General features: G+C 45.0%; 1 protein-coding gene and 1 non-coding gene across 2 annotated transcripts in view; both read right to left on the bottom strand.

Moving 5' to 3' along the window:
- CFAP77 (cilia and flagella associated protein 77) overlaps window positions 1-23938 on the bottom strand; it is a 156236-nt gene that overhangs the window by 35546 nt on the left and 96752 nt on the right. The window lies entirely within an intron of this gene.
- On the bottom strand, window positions 728-799 carry TRNAA-UGC. The gene has a single exon. It is a non-coding gene; the product is annotated as a tRNA-Ala (tRNA).

Below are 23938 nucleotides of genomic sequence, written 5' to 3' on the forward strand. Positions count from 1 at the left end.
CTTTAGAGGGGGTGATAGGGAAAGTCCAGATCCCCTCAACAGTGGGTGAGGGGATTGCTTTGGCATACCACCAGGCCTTGGAAGGGCCCAAGTCTTGTTCAAGCCAGGGAAGGGAACATGGGAGAGATGGGAATGGGGTGAGAGATTGGACCAAATTGTCAGTCAGTCAGTCAATCATATTTATTGAGTGCTTACTGTGTGCAGAGTACTGTACTAAGCTCTTGGGAGAGTAAAGTATAACATTCATTCATTCATTCAATCATATTTATTGAGCACTTACTGTGTGCAGAGCACTGTACTAAGTGCTTGGGAAGTACAAGTTGGCAGCATATAGAGATGGTCCCTACCCAACAATGGGCTCACAGTCTAGAAGGTAGAGATGGACAACAAAACAAAACATGTGGACAGGTGTCAAGTCACCAGAATAAATAAAAATAAAGCTAGATACACATCATTAACAAAATAAATAGAATAGTAAATATCTACAAGTAAAGTAGAGTAATAAATCTGTACAAACATATATAGAGGTGCTGTGGGGAGGGGAAGGGGGTAGGGCAGGGGGGATGGGGAGGAGGAGAGGAAAAAGGGGGCTCAGTCTGGGAAGGCCTCCTGGAGGAGATGCGCTCTTAGTAGGAAGAATTACTACAATAATATTTTGTCAGAACACAATTGCTTTGTGGGAAGCTAACTCTTTTATTCTAAAGCTTTGGCTAATGTTAAAAATCAGTGGAGATGCTGGGGATCGAACCTGGGGCCTCATACATGCAAAGCATGTGCTCTACCACTGAGCTACATCCCCCCACTGGACAACCCCTTCAGATTTCTCTCACCTATTTCTCTCTAACAGTATAACAGACACACTCCCTGCCCACAATGAGCTTACAGTATAGAGGATTGTCTTGTCTCCCAGCACCCCCTGGGAAGAAGGAAAGACCAAGAAGGGATAGATGCAAAACAGCATCAAACCAGGAGCTGGGGGTGGCCAGAGAAGGCCTCAGCTTGATCCTAGATGGGAAGTGGGCCTGGTTCTTCAACCCAGAGAGGAAGTAAGGAAAGGGGTTTCATTCAGAGGACCCCTGGAGGGGAGGGGAGTCCCGGTAAAGAGCAGAACAATGTTCTCTCTTCGAGAAGTCGACCAGATTTGGGCTGGTCATATTCAAGTTAGTGAGTGAGTGAGGCAATCCAGCAGTCAACAGCACTGACAGAACATACAGTGGGTTCAGTGTTTTTCACCTCCATGTAGAGAACACTGGCATAGGCACTGAAGGGAGAGTTGCAGGAAGCTCAAGACGGGGTCTCTGCCCTCAGAAAGCTCCCAGTCTAACAGGACAAACAAATACCAGACAAAAATTGGGGTACAGACAGCTGCACTAGCTAGGAACCCTAATAAAAACACATCAGAAAACAAAAGAAACAAATAACTGCTATAATTACATTTTCTAATAATATTTATGTTATTAAGCGCATACTATGTACCATGCACTATTCTAAGCGCTGGGGTGGACACAAGCACATCGAGGTCGACACAGTTCCTCTTCCACGTTGGACTCACAGTCTCAATCCCCATTTTATAGATGAGGTAACGGAGGCACAGAGAAGTGAAGTGACTTGCCCAAGGTCATGCAGCAGACAAGTGGCAGAGCCAGGATTAGAACCATGACCTTTTGACTCCCAGGTACATGCTCTATTTGCTACACCATGCTGCTTCTCTTACCTATATTTATAGAGCTAAGAGTCACTGGAGTGAATTGGGGTGGTGGGAATAATTCAGGGTTAATCTAGGAAACTTTCCTGGAGGAGGTGAAATTTTAGAAGAACTTCACAGATAATGTGTTTGATTTTTAAATCCCTTAATCAATCATATTTATTGAGTGCTTACTGTGTGCAGAGCACTGTACTAAGTGCTTGGGAAAGTACAATATAACAGAGTTGGGAGACACATTCCCTGCCCACAGTGAGCTCACATTCTAGTAGGGGAGATGGACGTTAATATAAATAAATTAATTATGGACATGTATGTAAGTGCTGTTGGGCTGATGGAGGTTTGAATAAAGAGAGCAAATCAGAGCAACGCAGAAAGGAGTGGGAAAAGAGGAAATGAGGGCTTAGACTGGGAAGGCTTTAAGGTGGGGAGAGTAATCGTCTGTTGGATATGAAGAGGGAGGGCGTTCCAGGCCAGAGACAGGACGTGGGTGAGAGGTAAGTGGCGAGGTAGACGAGATCAAGGTATAGTGAGTAGATTGGCACTAGAGGAGCAAAGTGTGTGGGCTGGGTTGTAATAGGAGAGCAGCGTGGTGAAATAAGAGGGGGCAAGGTGATTGAATGCTTTAAAGCCAATGAGCAGTCGCTGTTTGTTGTGGAGGTGGAGGGGCAACCACTACAGGTTCTTGAGGAGTAGGGAAAAGTGGACTGAAACGTTTTTTTTTTTTTAAATGATCTGGACAGCAGAGTGAAGTGTGGACCTGTCTCTCCCCACTTCAGTCTATACTTCACACTGCTGCCCGGATCATCTTTGTGCATAAACGCTCTGGGCATATTACTCCCCTCCTCAAAAATCTCCCGTGGCTGCCTGTCAACCTACGCATCAAGCAAAAACTCCTCACTCTCGGCTTCAAGGCTGTCCATCCCCTCGCCCCCTCCTACCTCACCTCCCTTCTCTCCTTCTACAGCCCAGCTCACACCCTCTGCTCCTCTGCCACTAACCTCCTCACTGTACCTCGTTCTCACCTGTCCCACCGTCGACCCCCAGACCACGTCCTCCCCCTGGCCTGGAATGCCCTCCCTCCACACATCCGCCAAGCTAGCTCTCTTCCTCCCTTCAAAGCCCTACTGAGAGCTCACCTCCTCCAAGAGGCCTTTCCAGACTGAGCCCCATTTTTCCTCTCCTCCTCCCCCATCCCCCCTGCCCTACCTCCTTCCCCTCCCCACAGCACCTGTATATATGTTTGTACAGATTTATTACTCTATTTTACTTGTACATATTTACTATTCTATTTATTTTGTTAATGATGTGCATTTAGCTTTAATTCTTTTTGTTCTGATGACACCTGTCCACATGTTTTGTTTTGTTGTCTGTCTCCCCCTTCTTGACTGTGAGCCCATTGTTGGGTAGGGACTGTCTCTATATGTTGCCAACTTGTACTTCCCAAGCACTTAGTACAGTGTTCTGCACACAGTAAGTGCTCAATAAATACAACTGAATAAATGAATGAAAGGAGAGACAGGAGGCAAGGAGGTCAGCAAGGAGGCTGATATAGTAATAAAGGTGGGATAGGATGAGTGATTGGATTGCGTGGTATTGGTTTGGATGGAGAGGAAAGGGTGGATTTTGGCAACCTTGTGAAGCTTGAATCTTTCCACCCCTTTTTCTGATTTTAGAGTTCCCAGACCCTGTCCTCTGACCTAAACAGCAGTAATTCATTATCCATTGCCCCAATAGAGGCATAAGAGCTCAATGCCACTGCAGGGGGCACGAGTAACCAGAAAGTTGACCTTGGGCAGCTTTCTCCTCTTCTCTTTTCCCTCTCTCTCAGGGTGAGATTTTCCCTCTGAGAAAGAGTGTCTGCCTTTGAACCTCTGTGTAGCTCTTCTTGGGCTTCCTGGCTTTCAGTGGAATTCTGTTGGCAGTCGAAAGCAGCCAGCTTTGAAATGCCACTCGGGCTTGGAACCCGGTTTTATAGTGGAACAGGAGCCTGCAGTGCATACACAAGTAGTTGCTCTTTTGTTTCCTCGCTCCTTCACCCCTGTGGTGACTTTTATTACTTAATTATTGCCTGCCCCATGCTTCAGAACAGCCTAATTTATAGTCGTGTTTTCTAATGATACTAGAAGTGTAATCGAGCAATATGGAGCCCAAGAGGCCATTCATATCAGGAGGGGCATCCTTCTACCAGCCCACCATGGCATACATCACAGGCGGCAGGCCCGGCCTCGGCCTCTTCGTGCATTTCTTTGAAACCAGCTGCTGCCTCTGACTATTCACCAACTGGCCCCAATTCCAGATGGAATTCAGCCTCATTGCTGCTTTCGGCTCCCACTACTATTCCGACCATGGGCCAGTTGGAAAGGCTGGGGCAAGGGTGACCACAGGGGTAATGATAAGAATAATAATAATTATGGTATTTGTTAATCGCTTGCTATGTGCCAGGCACTATACTAAGCACTGGGTAGTGTCCAAATAGGGTTGGATACAGTCCCTGTCCCATGTGGGGCTCACAGTCTCAATCCCCCTTTTACAGAGGAGATAACTGAGGCACAGAGAAGTGAAGTGACTTGCCCAAGGTCACACAGCAGACAAGTGGTGGAGCCGGAATTCGAACCCATGGCCTCTTCACTCCCAGGCCCATGCTCTATCCTCTACATCATGCTGCTTCTCTTAGTGATGGGGTAGTGATGGGTTTGCGGGATGGTGCAGCCATAAGGCAGATACCAGACACTGAGGCTAGTGGTGAGGCGTAGTGTGAATCTGCTTGGCCTAGTGGAAAGAGCTCAGGCCTAGAAGTCATAAAACCTGGGTTCTGATCCTCGCTCTACCCTTTGCCTGCTGTGTGACCTTGGACAAGTCCCTTCTGTCTTCTGTGCCTCAGTTTCCTCATCTGTAAAATGGCTACTTAATGTCTGCTTTCCCCACTACTTAGAATGTGAGCCCCGAGTGGGGCAGGGATTATGTCCAATCTAATTATCTTGTATCAGTGGAAAGAGCCCGGGCTTTGGAGTCAGAGGTCGTGGGTTCAAATCCCGGCTCTGCCAATAGCCAGCTGTGTGACTTTGGGCAAGTCACTTAACTTCTCTGGGCCTCAGTTACCTCATCTGTAAAATGGGGATTAAGACTGTGAGCCCCCTGTGGGGCAACCTGATCACCTTGTAACCTCCCCAGTGCTTAGAACAGTGCTTTGCACATAGTAAGTGCTTTATAAATGCTATCATTATTATTATTATTATTATTATTACTAGAGTGTTTGACACAGAGTGAGTGTTTAGCAAGCACCGCAATTATTATTGTCATTATTTGTCTTTGCCCAGCTCACTTGATCTGGTGGCACCTAATTAACAAAATAATAAACACTATCCTTGGTATTAATGATGAAGAGCAATTTTAGAAATATTGACATTGGTGCTATTCCTGTGATTATCAAAATTAATATTCTTTGGTGAGTTAGTAAATGGGTTATTATCGTATTATAGATATGGCTTCGAGTTGTATTGCTTTATGGTATTTAAGTGCTTACTATGTGCCAGGTACTCTATTAAGTGTTGGGATAAATCTAAGCTAATCAGGTTGGACACAGTCCATGTCCCACATGGGGCTCACAGTCGATCCCCATTTTACAAACGAGGTTGTATTGAGACAGAACTGTGAAAGCATACTCTCAACTTCCAGCCAATAGACTAAACCTTCTACTCTTTGATAAACCTGATTGTCATGTGGAATATTTGTATTTCCATCAATCAATCATATTTATTGAGCACTTACTATGTGCAGAGTGCTGTACTAAGCGCTTGGGTGAGTACAGTGCAACAGAGTTGGTTATATTCCTTGCCTACAAGGAGCTTACATTCTAGAGGGGGAGGCAAACATTAATAAAAATAAATAAATTAGGGATATGTACATAAGTGCTGTGGGACTGAAGGAGGGGTGAATGAGAGGTGTAAATCATGCAGAAGGGAGTGGGAAAAGAGGGTCTCATCGGAGAAGGCCTCTTGGAGGAGATCAATCAATCAATCGTATTTATTGAGCGCTTACTATGTGCAGAGCACTGTACTAAGCGCTTGGGAAGTACAAATTGGCAACATATAGAGACAGTCCCTACCCAACAGTGGGCTCACAGTCTAAAAGGGGGAGACAGAGAACAAAACCAAGAGGAGATGTACCTTCAGTAAGGGTTTGAAGGTGATGAGGGTGATCGTCTGTTAGATATGAAGAGGGAGGGCATTCCCAGCCAGAGGCAGGACATGGGAGATAGTGGCAAGGTTCATGAGATCAAGGTACAGCAAGTAGGTTGGCATTGAAGGAGCAAAGTGTCCATCAATAAGAAAAGTAAATAAAGTGATAGATCTGATAGAGGAACTAAAAGTTGTAGTTGTAAGAATAATAATAATAATAATGGCATTTATTAAGCGCTTACTATGTGAAAAGCACTGTTCTAAGTGCAGACAAGTCAAATGAATTAAATCAAGGCTTCCCTTGTCCTGGTTAAACTTGCAATGAACTAGCAATTGATTACCTGATGTTCCCAGTCCAGAAAGCAGTGTTGCTAGATACCTGTCACAAAACCAGGAAATTTTTTCCCCTCAAAATAAATAATTGAAATGAGTTTGGCTAAAGTCCATCTTGTTTCTATGGGTGAAGACCAAATTAATTTGAAGAACACAAATGAAGAAACACAGCAACATTAATAATTGTAAGTTATGCCTTTGTAGTCTGGATGGTGACTCCAAACCTTCTCCACATCAGTGTCTGCGATACTTTCTTTAAAGCTACTCCATCTGAAGATCGTTAAGCTGTTGGTGGGGAGGGGGCAGTGTCTGTCCTGGAAGTTGGAGTGTGCATATTTGTAGGGATTTAAACCCCAGTTCTTGGGAGAGATCAGTGCCACCATCGAATGCATAACACAGAAATGCTTTCAAGGGGAGGAAATGCAACTAATCTCCTTCACCACGACCAACGGAACTCAATTTTGTCATTTTTTCATGCTCTCCAGTGGGTGCCATATCTGCTTGGCAGAGTGCTGGGATAAATCAGTAAGGAGAGACCTTCTTTAGTCACTTAACTTCTCTAGGCCTTAGTTACGTCATCAGTAAAATGGGGATTAAGACTGTGAGCCCAAAATGGGACAGGGACTGTGTCCAACCTGATTTGCTTGCATCTACCCCAGAGCTTAGTACATTGCCTGGCACGTAGTAAGCACTTAACAAATACCATAAAATAAAGGAGACCTCAAACCACTCTGCCCAGCCAGAGACTTGTCAAGGATCACTGGAGCCCCTTGGGAATAAATCAACTCTCCTTCCTCCCAGCAAGCTCACTCGACTGAACTATTCTTATTGGGGTTCTTCAAGTCATCAATCAATCAACTATATCAAGCACTAACTGTGTGCAGAGCATTGTACTACTTGGGAGAGTATGGTACAACAGAGTTGGTAGACAGGTTTGCTTCCCACAACATGCTTACAGTCTAGAGGGGCCAGAAAGTATCTATTTAGCACCCACAGTTTGGCTCTCACTGGACAAGGTATTTGTATCTGTTTCCATCCTTGCTGAACTTAGCTGTTAGGTAGCAGAGAAAGCAAGTGATTTAAAATGAGTTATTCACCTAGTATAGACTCTTCAACTAAGAAAACATCCGCTTCATTCATACTAACAACTTTGGATTCCCAGCGTCCTCATCGTGCATTGTAAACACTGGATTTGAATCCTGCTGTCTGTGCCCTCCATTTCCCTTTTTGCATCCTGGTGTTATAATGGTTTTGTAAATCAGGGAATTGTATTTGCAGGTTGGTGCATTTTTCCCTCTAAGTCCAGACAGGGCTTCCACAAGCAAGTTGTACAGATGCTTTTTCTGAAAACCTGGCAAGACCCTCTGGAAAAAGTAATTTGAAACCCCAATGGGCCTGAACTCAACAAAACTATGTTCAAACTAAATCTGATACAGCCAAAATGGGGGTTATTTTCTTTTTTTTTTCTAAATCAGTCTCTACTTCTAGGTCTGCAAGAAACTTCAAATTAGTTCAATCGGATGCATCTTCACTGTTTTGCAATTGATACCCCAGACCTGGGGTTGATCTAAAATGAAGGCACAGGGGACATGCCAGAGAAGTAGAAATTATCATTTGCAAACATTAGGCTGACACTTTGTGCGTGTGCGGGGATGAGCCCTGACAGCTCGGATTTGCGTACTGCGTTCCTCTCCATCCAATAATGCTCTGCCGAGATTAGGCAGGGGTGGGGGGGCTCCTTTTATGGCAGGCCATCATCATCCTCGCTGCTCATTAAAACTTTGTGGAGCAGGAGAACTTGTGGAAAACACGAAGCTCTTGGAACCTTCTGAGGGACTTTTGGTACACATTTGTTGAAAGGTGTGGGAGAAGGGAGCCTTGGGTCTGACAAACTGGATTTTAGTACGCCTCCCCGTTTGCAGCGGGCTAAAATAATTGGTCATCAGTGACTGCTAATTCGGTTTAGTAGCCAGAGGCGATTTTTTTCTTCCAGGAAAATCAATGACAGCGCAGAGGTCTGTTCAATGTGATTCAGCTCAAGACGGGTCCTCATTTAGCTCTTGAAGCTCCTTCTACCCGAGACAGCTATTTTGTTAAAATAAAATTCAAATCCATCTCTAATATGCCACTGGAACTTGGGTGCTGGGCCGTCCCTGCAAAAAAGGGGAGGTGTCCAGGGAGAGACTGGCCCTGTCACCGGAACAATACGATTCACCGGGAAAGAGGACTGAGATTGATGACCAGGGAGAAAAACCCAACTGTTACGCTCCATGTGGAATTGAACGTCGGTATAATCGTAATTATTATTATGGCATTTGTTAAGAATTTACTATCTGCTAAGTGCTGGGGTAGATACATGGGTATCGGTTAAGAAACAGTCCCTGACCCAGTCGAGGCTTGCAGTTCTCTAAGACTTTGAGCTCTATGTGGGGCACAGGGGCTGCGTCTGACCTGCTTATCTCATCTCTACTCCAGTACTTAGTATGGTAGTAAGTGCTTGACAGATGCTACCAATTATTATTATTAGCTTATCCCGGTTTTGCAGATGAAGCAGTGTGGCCTAATGAAAGCTGCTGGGCTTTCAGTTATTTTTTTTAATTGTTTGTGGTTTCAGCATAAAAGCTAATGACAGAGGAGGGACTGTAGTTAGCAGCAAATTCATGACCTAAATTTGTCTAAGAGGTCATTTACAATTTGTTAACATTTTCACAAGGGTGAATTCAATTAGCAGTTATCACAGTGTCACAGGGGAGGAGATAGGGGCTGAGAGTCAGGAGATCGGGGTTCAAGTGGCTCTGCTACATGCCTTTTGTGTGATCTTGGGCAAGTCACACAGACTTTTTGGGACTCGGTTTTCTCGTTGGTAAAATGGATTAAAATACCTGCTCTCCCTCGTTGTTGGGTAGGGACCGTCTCTATATGTTGCCAACTTGTACTTCCCAAGGGCTTAGTACAGTACTCTGCACACAGTAAATGCTCAATAAATATGAATGAATGAATGATTGCGAACCCCGGGCTGGCTAGGGCTGCTTTCAGATCTGATTATCTTGTATCTACCCCAGGACTTGGCACATAGGAAGCATTTAATAAATACCATCAGCATCATCAGGAGGAAATTGAGGCCCAGAGAAGGGTTTATATGTACAGCAGTTAAAGTGCTTTATTGTCTTGTTTTATGCTGTCAAGTCATCTCCGACCCATAGCGACTCCATGGACACATCTCTCCCAGCCTGCCCCACTTCCATCTGCAATCTGGTAGTGGATTCGTAGAGTTTAACCTTCCCCCTTGATGGCAGGAGTTGCAAAGAAGGCTCTATTTCCCCTCCCCCATGCTGGTATTATTAATTAGTAAGGCCCATCAATCTGCCCAGCGTTAATTTCCGTGTCTGTTTCTGACCTGTCCCGTCAGAAATCTGGGGATGCCTGGCGGCGCTAGGGCCCTGCTTTGGAGGTGCCCATTTCAGCCATCCACCTGCACTCCCCAGCCTCCCCTTCCCTGTAATTGTTCCCCTTTGGCCCCCGGACCTGTCTGTTCTAACAAGGACAGGCGAGAGGAGGACGAAGTAATTGAGGTGCTTAGCTACTCTGGCAGGCGGGACTCTAGGCAGCTAATTAGGGAAGAGGACCGCTGGGCTTTCGGTTATTTTTTTTAATTGTTTGTGGTTTCGGCATAAAAGCTAATGACAGAGGAGGGACTGTAGTTAGCAGCAAATTCGTGACTTCTAAATTTGTCTAAGAGGTCATTTACAATTTGTTAACATTTTCACAAGGGTGAATTCAATTAGCAGCTATCACAGTGTCACCCAGCTGAATAGAAGAGCACATCCAAAGGCAGATTGAAAAGGAGCCCCATCCCCGGGCTCAGGCTCAGCCCCAGTCCCTCCAACCACTGCCAACTGCTTTTCTCTCCTCCCGAGCAGACCGATGAATGTACCACTTGAGATCCCTGCAAGATCATTCTCAAGTGATACCAGTTCTAATCCCAGCTCTGCCGCTTGTCTGCTGTGTGTGACCTTGGGCAAGTCACTTAACTTCTCTGTGCTTCAGTTTCCTCATCTGTAAAATGGGGATTAATACTGTGAGCCCCATGTGGAAAAGGGACTGTGTCCAACCTGATTATCTTGTAACTATCCTAGAACTTAGTACAGTGCCTGATTATCTTGTAACTATCCTAGAGCTTAATACAATGTCTGGCACATAGTAAGCACCCAACAAATACCACTATTATTATTATTGCTATCATTATTAATACATTGTTATTTGTAATCTCCCAAGTTCTTAGTACAGTGATCTGCACACTGTAAGTGCTTGATAAATACGATTGACTGACTATAATTATTATTGTTATTATCATTATTATTATTCCAACTTTTCTTCCCTTTCAATTCACCGCTGAGGAAGATCTTGGCAAAGGGAAAGAGTCTAGGGTTTCAAGCACTGCTGTGTACACAGATCAGTCAGTCAATCATCAGTCAATCGTATTTATTGAGCACTTAATTGTGTGCAGAGCACTGTACTAAACACTTTGGAGAGTACAATATAACAACAAAAGGACACATTCCCTGCCCACAACAAGCTTACAGTCTAGAGGGGGAAACAGACATTAATATAAATAAATAAACTACAGGTAGATACATAAGTGCTGTGGGGCTGGGAAGGGGCTATGAATAAAGAGAGGAAATCAGGGCAATGCAGAAGGGGAGAAGAGGAAAGGAGGGCTTAGTCAGGGAAGGCCTCTTGGAGGAGATGTGCTTTCGATAAGGCTCTGAAGGAGGGGAGAGTAATTGTCTGTCAGATATGAGGAGGGAGGACATTCCATGAGGGGCAGGACATGGGTGAGAGGTCGGTAGCGAGATAGACAAGATCAAGGTACAGTGAGACGGTTAGCATTAGAGGAGTGAAGTGTAAAGGTTGGGTATTAGTAGGGGACTAGTGAAGTGAGGTAGGAGGGGGCAAGGTGATCGAGCGCTTTAAAGATTATCATGAGTTGCCCCCATCCAGGGAATCCTGGCAGTCTAAGGAGGAAAGTGAGAAATAGAGACAGTATCTAGATTGGGGCCTTTAGGTCATTTCATTTTTGTTTGCAGTTAGAAGGCCAAGGAGCACTGACAACATTTTATATGGATAAGTCAAACCAGTGAAGGAAGGGCAGTTGGAGGTGGCAGCTCCTTGCCTGAGGGCTCGGAAGGGCACATTTGGGGCCCTCAAGATAGTGTGAATTGCGGGAGATGCAAACAATCAGTACAAAATGCTCTGGGTCAATCAATCAGTCAATCATTTATTGAGTTATTAACTGTGTGCAGAGCACTATACTAAGTGCTCGGGAGTTGTTAGACACATACCCAATCCACAAGGAGCTTACAGTCTAGAGGAAGGATAGTTAAAAGTATCCGGATGTCCAGCACCAGGACTGTTCTTGTCCAGAAGGGTGATGCTCACTGGTGTGTCAGCCTGTAACCCATAAATGAGGGAAGGACTGAAATTATTTTGGATGGGGAAGATTTTGGATCTGTTTACAGGGCTGGATGAGACTGGCTTGGAGGTTGGTTTTTTTTTTTTTAAGGTAATTGTTCAGTGCTTACTTTGTGCCAGTCACTGTACTAAATGCTGGGATAGGTAGAAGATAATCTGGTTGGGCACAGTCTATGTCCCACATGGGGCTCATAATCTTAATCCCCATTTTACAGATGAGGTAACTGAGGCTGGGAGAAGTGAAGTGACTTGTCCGAGGTCACACAGCAGACAAGTGGCAGAGCTGGGATTAGAACCCAGGTCCTTTAGACTCCCAGGCCTGTGCTTTATCCACTAGGCCATAAAGCTTCTCATGAAACATTGGGCTCTAACGGGTAAGGAGGTGAGGCCGGGATCCTGGACGTGGTGCTGTTTCCGGGACCCAAGGCGGACGCGGTGTGCCAACAGCCGGTTCACACCACACTGCGTAGGCAGGGATCAGAAGCAGGAGCAGGAATCCGAGCCGTCGGATTGGAGGAGGCCCCATGGGGGCGGCCGGGACCCCAACACAGCCTCGTTAGCGCTGACCTTGGCACGAGCACCCGATGCTGATGGATAGGCTATGGTGGCGGATGTGCCCCCGGGGAACCCCTGTATTATCTATTATTGTCCCACTTGTGCCTTCCCTGACCCCTCCCAGCTCTGCATGCCACAAGCATCAGGGAGAGAATAAATCTATGTCCGAAACTGGGAAAGAGAGAGAGAAGGATAAAGAAGAAGGATGAAAAATGTCCTTTCTCCCTCTCTTTCCACAAAAGCCAGGCTTTGGGGGAGGCGAGGAGGGGAGGAAGTAGAGTGCTCAAGCACTAAGCTTTCTGAGAAGGACAGATTTTCTGAGGGGGGAAGGAGAGTGGGAGCCATGTTTGGGAGTCATGTTTTCCAGTGTGCCCTGAACCAGTCAGCACTAAATAACTGGTCCTGGGATTCAGTCCCGTGTTAGCACTGCTAAGAAGAAATGCAGAAGTAGTGGGGATAAGAGAAGCAAGCCAGAGGTGTGAGCAATGTGGCTGTGCTGGAGAGAACTTGGAGTGGGGAGTCAGGCAAGCCGGGTTCTAATCTTGCACACTAAGTGGCCTCTGTGTAGTCACTTAACCTTCCTGGACTTCAGCTTCCTCATCTGCAAAATGGGAATAATAATACTTACCATCTCTTCAGGTTTGTCTGAGGACAAATGAGATGACCACTGCTCTCGCCACCTTCAAAATCCTACTAAAATCACAACTCCTCCAGGAAGCCTTCTGAGAAGAATCTCTCATCTCCCTACCCAATTTCCCTTCCTACTTTATCATCTACGTACTTAGTCCATTCCCCCTAAGAATGTACTCACCCCTCATATCTTTACCCTGGGTTGTTTCCCCATAACTGTAATTTATTTTAGTGTCTCCCTTGCTAGATTATAAACTTCTTGTGGACAGAGATCATGATTCCTAACTCTACTGTACTCTCATAAGTGCTTATTACAGGGTTCTGCACAGTGCGAACGCTCAATAAACCTTATTGATACGAAAGCACTTCAAAAAACAATACCTACTCAGGCAGAAATTTGTCTGTGTCTAAATGGTCAAACATGGGTCTTGAAGTGGAATCCATTTTGCTTCCAGCTACTGTTCCTGTATTGGCTATTGGGTAGCAAAGCACTAAGGCACGATCCTGCCAACTGCAGTGAGGCACTGCAGTGCAGTGAAGCAGTGCAGTGAAGTACGGGAAGCAACATGGTGGAGTGGATAAAGCATGGGCCTGGGAGCCAGAGGACCTGGGTTCTAATTCCGGATCTGCCACTTGCCTGCTGTGTGACTTTGGACAAGTTCCTCAACTTCTCTGGGCCTCAGTTTCAACTGCAAAATGGGGTCTGTTCCCCCTCCTAGACTATGTGTCCCATGTGGGACAGGGACTGTATTCCAGCCTGATGAACTTGCATCTACATCAGCGCTTAGAATAGTGCTTGACACATAGTAAGCGCTTAACAAATAGGAAAAAAAAAAGCACTTGTTGAGCTGTTCTGTCATTTATTCAACTCTGGACAGCAGCCGCTGATATTTGCTCCCTCTCGTGGTCTGTCTGTCTGCCACTGTAGTAGCTGGGGGCTGGGAATAAATCTCTGCTCTTCCTCCTCCATCTTCCCTTCTCCAGCGCAGTTTCCTAGGGAGGCATTCATTGTTGCTTTAAAAAGACTTAGGTGATTTTTTTTTTTCCCATTTGCCCAGAGAATAGCAAAATAACCTAGAGCGACTGGTGGGTCTATTGTAAATTTGTAAAATAAATCAGTCCTGGCAGATAGGTTCGGAACATGTCAGCTTACAAGCAGTCTTAACAGCCTGTAAAATTTTCTCTGGTCTTTCACATTTATCAGTGTCAGCGTGATGATGCAGCCGATGGCAGTGAGCATCAGCGCTCTGACGAAGGAGAGCGCCAGGCCAGGGTTTCCATCGGAACTGAAATTCTCACTTGCCCGCATTGATTTCTTTGAAGTTCTGGACTGATTTGTGAGATTGAAATCAATATATTCATCAGAATCGAGCTGGGCTCCTCAGACCTTAGTTTTGTAAAGGATCTGGTTGGCTGTGTTGGAATTATTCTCTGCCTCACAACATGATTCACTGTGGTATCTTAATCTATCAATTAATCAATCAGTCAGTGGTATTTATTGACCACTTACTGTGCCTAGAGCACTATACTAAGCCCTTGGGACAGTACAGTATAGTAGAGTTGGTAGATATGATCCCTGCCCACAAGGAGCTAACAGTCTAGAGGGAGAGACAGACATTAAAATAAATTTCATGTTGGAGAAATGGCACAGAATAAGGAAAAATATGGAACGCATCAAGAATTTTCAAGGGCCCAGATATAGAGAAGATGCCACTGGAATTCCCTGGAGCTTGCCATTCCAAGGCTAGGGCCAGGACTTTTTAATAATAATAATAATAATGATGGTATTTGTTAAGCACTTACTATGTTCCAAGCACTGTTCTAAGTGCTGGGGTAGATACAATCAATCCATCAATCAATCGTATTTATTGAGCGCTTACTGTGTGCAGAGCACTGTACTAAGCGCTTGGGAAGTACAAGTTGGCAACATAAAGAGACAGTCCCTACCCAACAGTGGGCTCACAGTCTAAAAGGGAATACAAGGTAATCAGGTTGTCCCACGTGGGGCTCACAGCCTTAATCCCCATTTTACAGATGAAGCAACTGAGGCACAGCAAAGTGAAGTGGCTTGCCCAAGGTCACACAGCAGACAAGTGGCGGAGCCAGGATTAGAACTCATGTCCTCAGACTCCCAAGCCCATGCTCTTTCCACTAAGCCACGCTGCTTCCCTTATGCAACCTGAGGTCGGAGTTGGACTTCCCCAGTGGGAATTTGGACATTTGTTGGGGAAGCCCACATTTTCTGAGATGGAGAGAGGGGTCAGTGTGTCTGGCTGCTGACTCATCCTTGACCCTACCTGAGCTTCACCTGAAGGGATGTTTCCCAGAAAGTTACCAATTCACCAAGGTGTTTGCCTTAGAGAGGCTCCTGGGAATTTTTTTTATGGGATTTGTTCAATTCTTACTATGTGCTAGGCACAGTATTAAGCACTGGGGTAGATACAAGACAGTCAGGTTGGACACAGGCCAGGTCCCACATGGGGCTTAAAGTCTTAATCCCCACTTTACAGATGAGGGAACTGAGGCACAGAGAAGTTGGGCGACTTGCCCAAAGTCACACAGCAGACAAGCGGCAGAGCCTGGGTTAGAACCCAGGCCCTTCTGACTACTAGGCTTGTGCTCTGTCTACTACGCCACACTGCTACTCTCCTGCTGTTGGGGCTAGCTCAGCCTTTTATAGGGCAATGGGAGTGGTGGGTCAACTATTGTGACTAGACTTCCTTTGTAAAGGACACATTTTCAACCAGTTTGGTGGGAGGAGGAATTTGCGCGTCCTGCAAATCTGTGAAGAATTCCACGTTTTTACTCAATCACCTTGCCCCCTCCTATTCATTCATTCATTCAATCATATTTATTGAGCGCTTACTGTGTGCAGAGCACTGTACTATGTGCTTGGGAAGTACAAGTCGGCAACAGATAGAGATGGTCCCTACCCAACAATGGGCTCACAGTCTAGAAGGGGGAGACAGACAACAAAACAAAACATGTGGACAGCTGTCAAGTCGTCAGAACAAATAGAATTAAAGCTAAATGGGCATCATTAACAAAATAAAGAGAATAGTAAATATGTACAAGTAAAATAGAGTAATACATCTGTACAAACATATCTACAGGTGCTGTGGGGAGGGGAAGGAGGTAGGGTGGGGGGGATGGGGAGGAGGAGAGGAAAAAGGGGGCTCAGTCTGGGAAGGCCTCTTGGAGGAGGTGAGCTCTCAGTAGGGCTTTGAGGGGAGGAAGAGAGCTAGCTTGGCAGATGTGCGGAGGGAGGGCATTCCAGGCCAGGGGGAGGACGTGGGCTGGGGGCCGACGGCGGGAAAGGTGAGAAGGTTAGCGGCAGAGGAGCAAAGAGTGCAGGCTGGACTGTAGAAGGAGAGAAGGGAGGTGAGGTAGGAGGGTGTGAGGGGATGGACAGCTTTGAAGCTGAGAGTGAGGAGTTTTTGTTTGATGCCTATCTCACCTCACTACTCTCCTACTACCACCCAGCCCACACACTTCGCTTGTCTAATGCTAACCTTCTCATTGTACCTTGGTCTCATCTATCTCACCACTGACCTCTCTCCCACATCCTGCCTCTGGCTTGGAATGCCCTTCCTCCTCATATCTGGCAATTACTCTCCCCTACTTTAAAGCCTTATTGAAGGCACATCTCCTCCAAGAGGCCTTCCCTAGTTAAGCCCTCCTTTCCTCTTCTCCCACTTCTTTCTGCGTCGCCCTGACTTGCTCAATTTATTCATTCCCCCCTCCGAGCCCCACAGCACTTATGTACCTATCCATAATTTATTTATATTAATGTCTGTCTTCCCCTCTGGACTGTAAACTCATTTTGGGCAGGGAATGTGTCTGTTCATTGTTATACTGTACTCCCCCAAGCACTTAGTACAGTGCTCTGCACACAGCAAGTGCTCAATAAATACAACTAACTGACTGATAGGAGGACTACAGGCACTGGAGCTGTGGCACAGCAGAAGGGAGATGGAGTAAAGTACTCAGCATGGTTCAGTGGAAAGAGCATGGGCTTGGGAGTCAGAGGTCATGGGTTCAAATCCTGGCTCTGCCACTTGTCAGCTGTGTGACTATGGGCAAGTCACTTCCCTTCCCTGGGCCTCAGTTACCACATCTGTAAAATGGGGATTAAGACTGTGAGCCCCATGTGGGACAACTTGATCACTTGAAACCTCCCAAGCGCTTAGAACAGTGCTTTGCACATAGTAAGTACTTAATAAATGCCATTATTATTATTATTATTATTATTACTCCTTTCCTCTTCCTCCTCTTTCTTTTCAGTCCTATTTAATAAGTGCTAATTGTGTTCAGAGCACTGTACTAAGCATTTGGGAGAGTGCAATATAACAGTATAACAGAGCTGATAGATACTTTCCCTGCCCACAATGAACTTACAGTCTAGAGGGGGAGACAGACATTAATATAAATAAATAAATTATGGATATGTACATAAATGCTATGGGGCTTAGGGAGGGGTGAATATATGCCTACTGCCACCTGATGAACTTGTATCTATCCCAGTGCTTAGAACAGTGCTTGGCACATAGTAAGTCCTTAACAGTTACCATAATTATTATTATTATTATTACCTGAGCTTTCCAGAATTGTTCCTGGATGGATTGCTAGAAACCTCCAAGATACACTTGTGCTTCTGCAATGAGAGTGGCTTCCATGGGGAGAATATTTCTCCCTCCTTCGTGGACCACAAGCCCCATATGACAGGGACTGTGTCTGACTCAATTCATTTGGCTCTACTCCAGTGCTTAGAACAGTGTTTGATGCATAATAAGTGCTTAACAAATACAATACTATTGCTATTAGTAGCAGTGAAACTCTGCAGTAGAGATGGAAGTGATAAATGGGTGCTGTGAATTATAATAATAATAGTAGTAGCACTTGTTAACTTATGTGCCAAATATTGTGCTAAGCACTAGGATAGATACAAAATAATGAGGTTGGACTCAGTCCCTGTCCCATATGAGGCTTACATACTAAGTAGGAGGAAGAACAGGTATTGAATCCCCATTTTACAGATCAAGAAACTGAGGCACAGAGAAGTCAAATGACTTGCCCAAGATCATAAAGCAGGCAACTGACAGTGGCAGGATTAGAACCCAGGTTCTCTGACATCCAGCCCAATTCTCTTTCCACTAGATCATTCCATTCTGTAAATTTGTGTGTGTTGTGTGCTGGTGTGTGTGTCGGGGGGGAGGAGTTGTGGTGTCCCTTCCTGGAAACTCTACCCTATCCTATAAAGAATCTGCTAAAAATATGTTCAGCTGGAGCCCCACGTGGTAGGGGGATCAGAGTGAAGCATTCTTAGCCAGGAAAAAATGGGGAACAGAATGGAGGATGCCTCTAGAAGCTGCAGCATTTTCTTCCATTAAATGTTCTGTTTTTTTTCTTGATCTAAGCGAGATGCCTCCAAGCATATATGGTGAGAGGTGTTAGAACTCTGAGTCCAAGAATCCACAAAGAGCACCATATGTTGTAGTTTTCCCTTCTATTCCCCTCCATGCCACACACATCTTAATTGCCGATGCTGGCCAATTACAAGCAGTAACAATTAAGATGTGCTGGAAGATACGGGAACATTTTCAAACTGGTGCTAAAATGTATCAATAATTAAGTGTTTTTTAATAGTGCAGTTTTGGCTGCCTGACATCTCTGTTTATATAAGCAACAGACTACAGCTTGGTCAGCACCATCCTCCCACAGATGTAACATTAGAGATCAAAAACTCCTTTTTCCACTAGAATTTGCTGAAGTCGAGAAGCAGAAGACCCGGGTTCTAATCCTGGCTCTGCCACTTGTCTGCTGTGTGATCTTGGGCAAGTCACCTCGCTTTTTTTGGATCTCAGTTACCTCGTTTGTAAAATGGGGATTAAGACTGTGAGACCATGTGGGACAGGGACTGTGTCCAACCTGATTAGCTTGCATCTACCCCAGTGCTTAGTACAGTACTTGGCACATAGTAAGCACTTAACAAATACAATGAAAAAGTGACACCCAGCACATAAAGCCTTGTGGATCTGCCCTGGGATAAGTCTATCCAGACAAGGCAAATATAGAGGTAAGATCATTATTCAGCTGATTCAGGCTTCTTAAGGAACAGAAGTATTTTAGCCCTAAGTACAGTAATGCAAATTGTGTCCTTTTTTAATTTTTAAAGGTATTTGTTGAGCACTTACTATGTGCACTTACTGCACCAAGCACTGGGGTAGATAAAAGCTAATCAGGTTGGACACAGTCCCTTTTCCACATGGGGCTCCAGTCTTAATCCCCATTTTACAGATGAAGTAACTGAGTCCCAGAAAAGTGATGTGATTTGCCCAAGGTTTATAGCTGTCTCCTCAACAACTTGTAATAGCAGTAATAATAACTGTAGTATTTGTTAAGCACTTACTGTGTGATATTTGTTAAGTGCTTACTATGTGCTAGGCACTGTACTAAATGCTGGGGTAGAGAAAAGATCATCAGGTCCCACATGGGGCTTATAGTCTAAATAAGAGGGAGAACTGGTATTGAATCCTCATTTTGCAGATGAGGAAACTGAGGCACAGAGACGTGACACGTCCAAGGTCAGAAAGAGGAAATGTGGTGGAGCTGGGATTAGAACCCAGGTCGTCTGAGTCCCAGGCCCATCCTCTTCCCACTAGGCCACTCTACTATTAGTATAATTTGTTGAAAGATTACTGAGTGCAGAATACTGTGATGAGTGCTTGGAAGCTACAACAGAAGCGCGAGACTCTTTCCCTACCCACAGAGAACTTACAGTTTAACTGGGGAGGCACACACAGAAATATCAAATGGGGGTGGGTATATATAGAAGTCCTGAGGATGACATAAATAAATGCTTAAGTGCCTTAGGGATCTCAAGAGATGATTAGAACTGGGGTCCTGATGATTAATCTGAGAAAGCATGCTGAAGGAGGTGGGATTTAAATAGAGCCTTGAAGGTGGGAAGGTCTGGTAATATCATTATTTATATTAATGTCTGTCTCCCCCTCTAGAGTGTAAACTCGTTGTGGGCAGGGTATGTCTGTTTTCTGTTTATATGTTGTATGTCATTTAACTCCTCTGAGCCTCAGTTACCTCATTTGTAAACTGGGGATTAAGACTAAGAGTTCCATGAGGGACAGGGATTTTCTTGTATCTTCCCCAGAGCTTAGTTCAGTGCCTGGCACATAGTAAGCACTTAACAAATAGCACACTTATTACTATTATTATTAATGGTAAGGAATCTTTGCTTACTGTAGAGGGAGATGGACAGTAATAATAATAATTGTGATATTTGTTAAGAGCTTACTATATGCCAAGCACTGTACTAAGCACTGGGGTGAATACAAGCAAATCAGGTTGGACACAGTCCCTATCCCACCCCATCTAGTCTTCACAGTCTCAATCCCCATTTTGCAGATGAGGTAACTGAGGTACAGAGAAGTGAAGTGACTTGCCCAAGGCCACACAGAAAACAAGTGGCGGAGTCAGGATTAGACCATTGGAGGGTTTGAGAAGTGGGAAGGGATGTGCTGAATGATGTTTCAGTAAGATTGTCCAGACAGTAGCATGAAATATACCCTCCCAGAATTGCACCTGTAGAGTTTCCAGTACTCTACTAGTCTCTACTGTGGGAAGGAGTCAAGCAGAGGCCTGTCCACTCCATTCCTAGCTTGGGCAGTGACTAGTGATTGGAAGGCAATCTGCTACAGATCAAAATTCACACGTGCAGGTAGCAGCAGCTTGAGGACAGCCAAGGGCGGAGACTCAAGTTTACTTTGCGAAAAAAGGCAGTGGGAAACCACTGCCATATTTTTACCAAGAAAACTCTATGGATACACTACCAGAATGATTGCAGATGGATGCAGGGTGTTCTGGGAGAGTTGCATCCATGGAGTCGCTATGGATAGGAAATGACTCGACAGCATAAGACAAGACAAGAAAAGCACAGAATATAGACTCAGTAGGGGAGAGGATGGAGACCAGTGAGGAAGTTGATACACTCGTCCAACCACAATCAATTAGTCAATCAATCAAAGGTATCTATTGAGTGTTTACTGTGGGCGAAGCACTGGACAAAGCACTTGGGAAAGTACAACACCATAAAGTTGGTAGACGGGGGATATTGACATTAAAATGAATTAGAGGCAGGGGAAATAGAAGAGTGTAACAATATATTGAGTTGTAGGACTTGGGTGAAGATCAAAGTGCTTAAGGGATGCACAGCAAGGTTGGTATTTGACACAGAAGGCAGGTCAGACTGGGGAAGTACTTGGATGAAATATAAGTGCCTTTAGAAGACTTTGTATCTGTTTTGTTGTGCCCTGTATGCAGGTGTATCTTTCAAGGTTAAAAACCGTGAATACTATGAGATATTTTGAGGCTGTGGATGAAGGGGTTATCGAGTACTTGAATGAGGGTAGTGGCCATGTGGGAGGAGAGGAAGGGTGGACCTGTAAAATATTTGTGAGGAAAAATCTGCAGGTATTGACAGTAGCTTGGGTGTGAGAGCAGAATGACAGTCAAGGAGACTAACGCGACACCAGGTTTGTGAGCTTCTATCACAGGGAGGATGGTGATGTGCTCAGCAATGGGGAAGTTGAGAGAAGAGGAAGATATAGTAGGAGTTCTCAGTTATCTACTTTACATCTGTCCCCACATACAGACATGTTGCTCGTAACAAGTTACTAGAGCTCTAAGAACTCAGTGCTGACTGAGAATCTAATGCAGGGTAGCTGAGGTAAACAACCACAAGCCACTCAAGTAATGAGACTAATCAATCAATCTTAGTTATTGAGTGCATACTGTGTGCAAAGCACTGTACAAAGTGCTTGGGAGAGTATAGTATAACAGAATTGGTAGACCCATTCCCTGCCCACAATGAGCTTGAAGTCCAGAGGGGGAGACAGACGTTCATTCATTCATTCAATCGTATTTATTGAGCACTTACTGTGTGCAGAGCACTGTACTAAGCACTTGGGAAGTACAAGTTGGCAACATATAGAGACGGTCCCTACCCAACAGCGGGCTCACAGTCTAGGAGGGGGAGACAGACAACAAAACAAAACATATTAACAGAATAAAATAAATAGAATAAATATGTACAAGTAAAATAAATAAATAGAGTAGTAAATATATACAAACATATATACATATATACAGCTGCTGTGGGGAGGGGAAGGAGGTACAGTGGGGGGGATGGGGAGGGGGAAGGAGTGGGCTCAGTCTGGGAAGGCTTCCTGGAGGAAGTGAGCTCTCGGTAGGGCTTTGAAGGGAGGAAGAGAGCTAGCTTGGCGGATGTGCGGAGGGAGGGCATTCCGGGCCAGGGGGAGGACGTGGGCCGGGGGTCGACGGCAGGACAGGCGAGAACGAGGCACAGTGAGGAGATTAGCAGCAGAGGAGTGGAGGGTGTGGGCTGGGCTGGAGAAGGAAAGAAGGGAGGTGAGGTAGGAGGGGGCGAGGTGATGGAGAGCCTTGAAGCCGAGAGTGAGGAGTTTTTGCCTGATGTATGAATTAAATTACAGATATGTAATATGTACATAAGTGCTGTGGGCCCGTTGTTGGGTAGGGACCCTCTCTATATGTTGCCAACTAATACTTCCCAAGCACTTAGTACAGTGTTCTGCACACAGTAAGCACTCAATAAATGTGATTGAATGGTTGAATGATGAGGGAGGGGTAAGTAAAGGGAGCAAAGTGCAAATGTAAGTGCAAGAGTGATGCAGAATGAAGTGGGAGAAGGCCAGAGATAGGATATGGGCAAGACGTAGGCAGTATGTAATGTACAGTAGGACAGAGCTTTGCACATAGTAAATGCTTAACAAACACCATCATTATTATTATTATTATTGTTATTATTATGACAGCAGACAAATGATGGAACCAGAATTAGAACCCAGGTCCTCTGACTTCCAGGCCCAAGTATACCCAGAGTATGCCACCCCAATTCCCTTCTCATTAGCTGGCTGATGAGTCGAGTCACGTGAGCGGCACTGAAAAGCAGGAGGAATCTGTAAACAATTCCCAACCCCGCCGTCAGATTTTCTCCGTACGAAAATAAGCGTTTAGTTCTCGGTGCTATTTTGAACACGTCTGTCACATGAAGTGAGTTAGATTGCTGAGTTTTGCTAAAATAGCTGTAACAACTCCTCAGTTAGGCCCTCTAATTTGATTTGCTCTTTTACATGCTTTTAAAGAAAGGAAATAAACACCATCAGCTCCCGTAAGAGGTGGTCATTAGAGAAGAGATCTCAAGCTCCCATAACTTCAAAGTAATAGCCTCATTATGGTTGGGGGGGGGAATGATCATTTTTTAAACACACCTCTTCCATTGATGGGGTAAGGGCCGTAGTTTTTCAGGGAAAGTTGGGTGGCAAGGCAAAAGCTTTCCAGGAGCGATTTAACCTCCACTTAGGAAGAGATAAAGCAAAATTGATGCTGATTTGGCTCTGCTTTGGGGGATATTTTTGCTCCATAAAAGCCCTTTTGCCTGCCATTTGCCAAGCTGCCCTGTCATGTCCCAAAGAGCCGGTGCTGATAAAGATAAAGCTTTATGGCTGGGGTATTTGCTGCTAACAGCAACCTAATGCAGCATTTTCATTTTGATGCAATTAATGTTAATGTCTGCTGCGAAAATTGTCATTAAATACCATTTTAAAATCCATTCAATTTGCATATGTGAAGCCCATTTACTATCACGGGTGATGTCGCCAGCACTTCATCACGTCTTTGTCCTGGAATTTGCAGCCACTGGGCTTTAGAGCGATTTAAGAATTCATATTGAAAGCTAGACCATAATACGGGTTCTCGTGGATAGCCCAGCTCACTTAAAAGATACAATGGGAGAGACTTCGAAAGGTTTTCCAGCTTTTGAAAACTCCTTACTTTAGGCCTTAAAAGGTTCAATCATCTTGCCCCCTCCTACCTTATTTCCCTAATTTTCTACTCCATCCAAGCCCACACACTTGGCTTCTCTAATGACAACCTACTCACTGTACCTTAACCTTATTTATCTCAACGCCTAACTCTTGCCCACATCCTGCCTCTGGATGGGAATACCCTC

Source organism: Tachyglossus aculeatus, chromosome 4, assembly GCF_015852505.1.
Source record: "Tachyglossus aculeatus isolate mTacAcu1 chromosome 4, mTacAcu1.pri, whole genome shotgun sequence".
NCBI classification, from domain to species: Eukaryota; Metazoa; Chordata; class Mammalia; order Monotremata; family Tachyglossidae; genus Tachyglossus; species Tachyglossus aculeatus.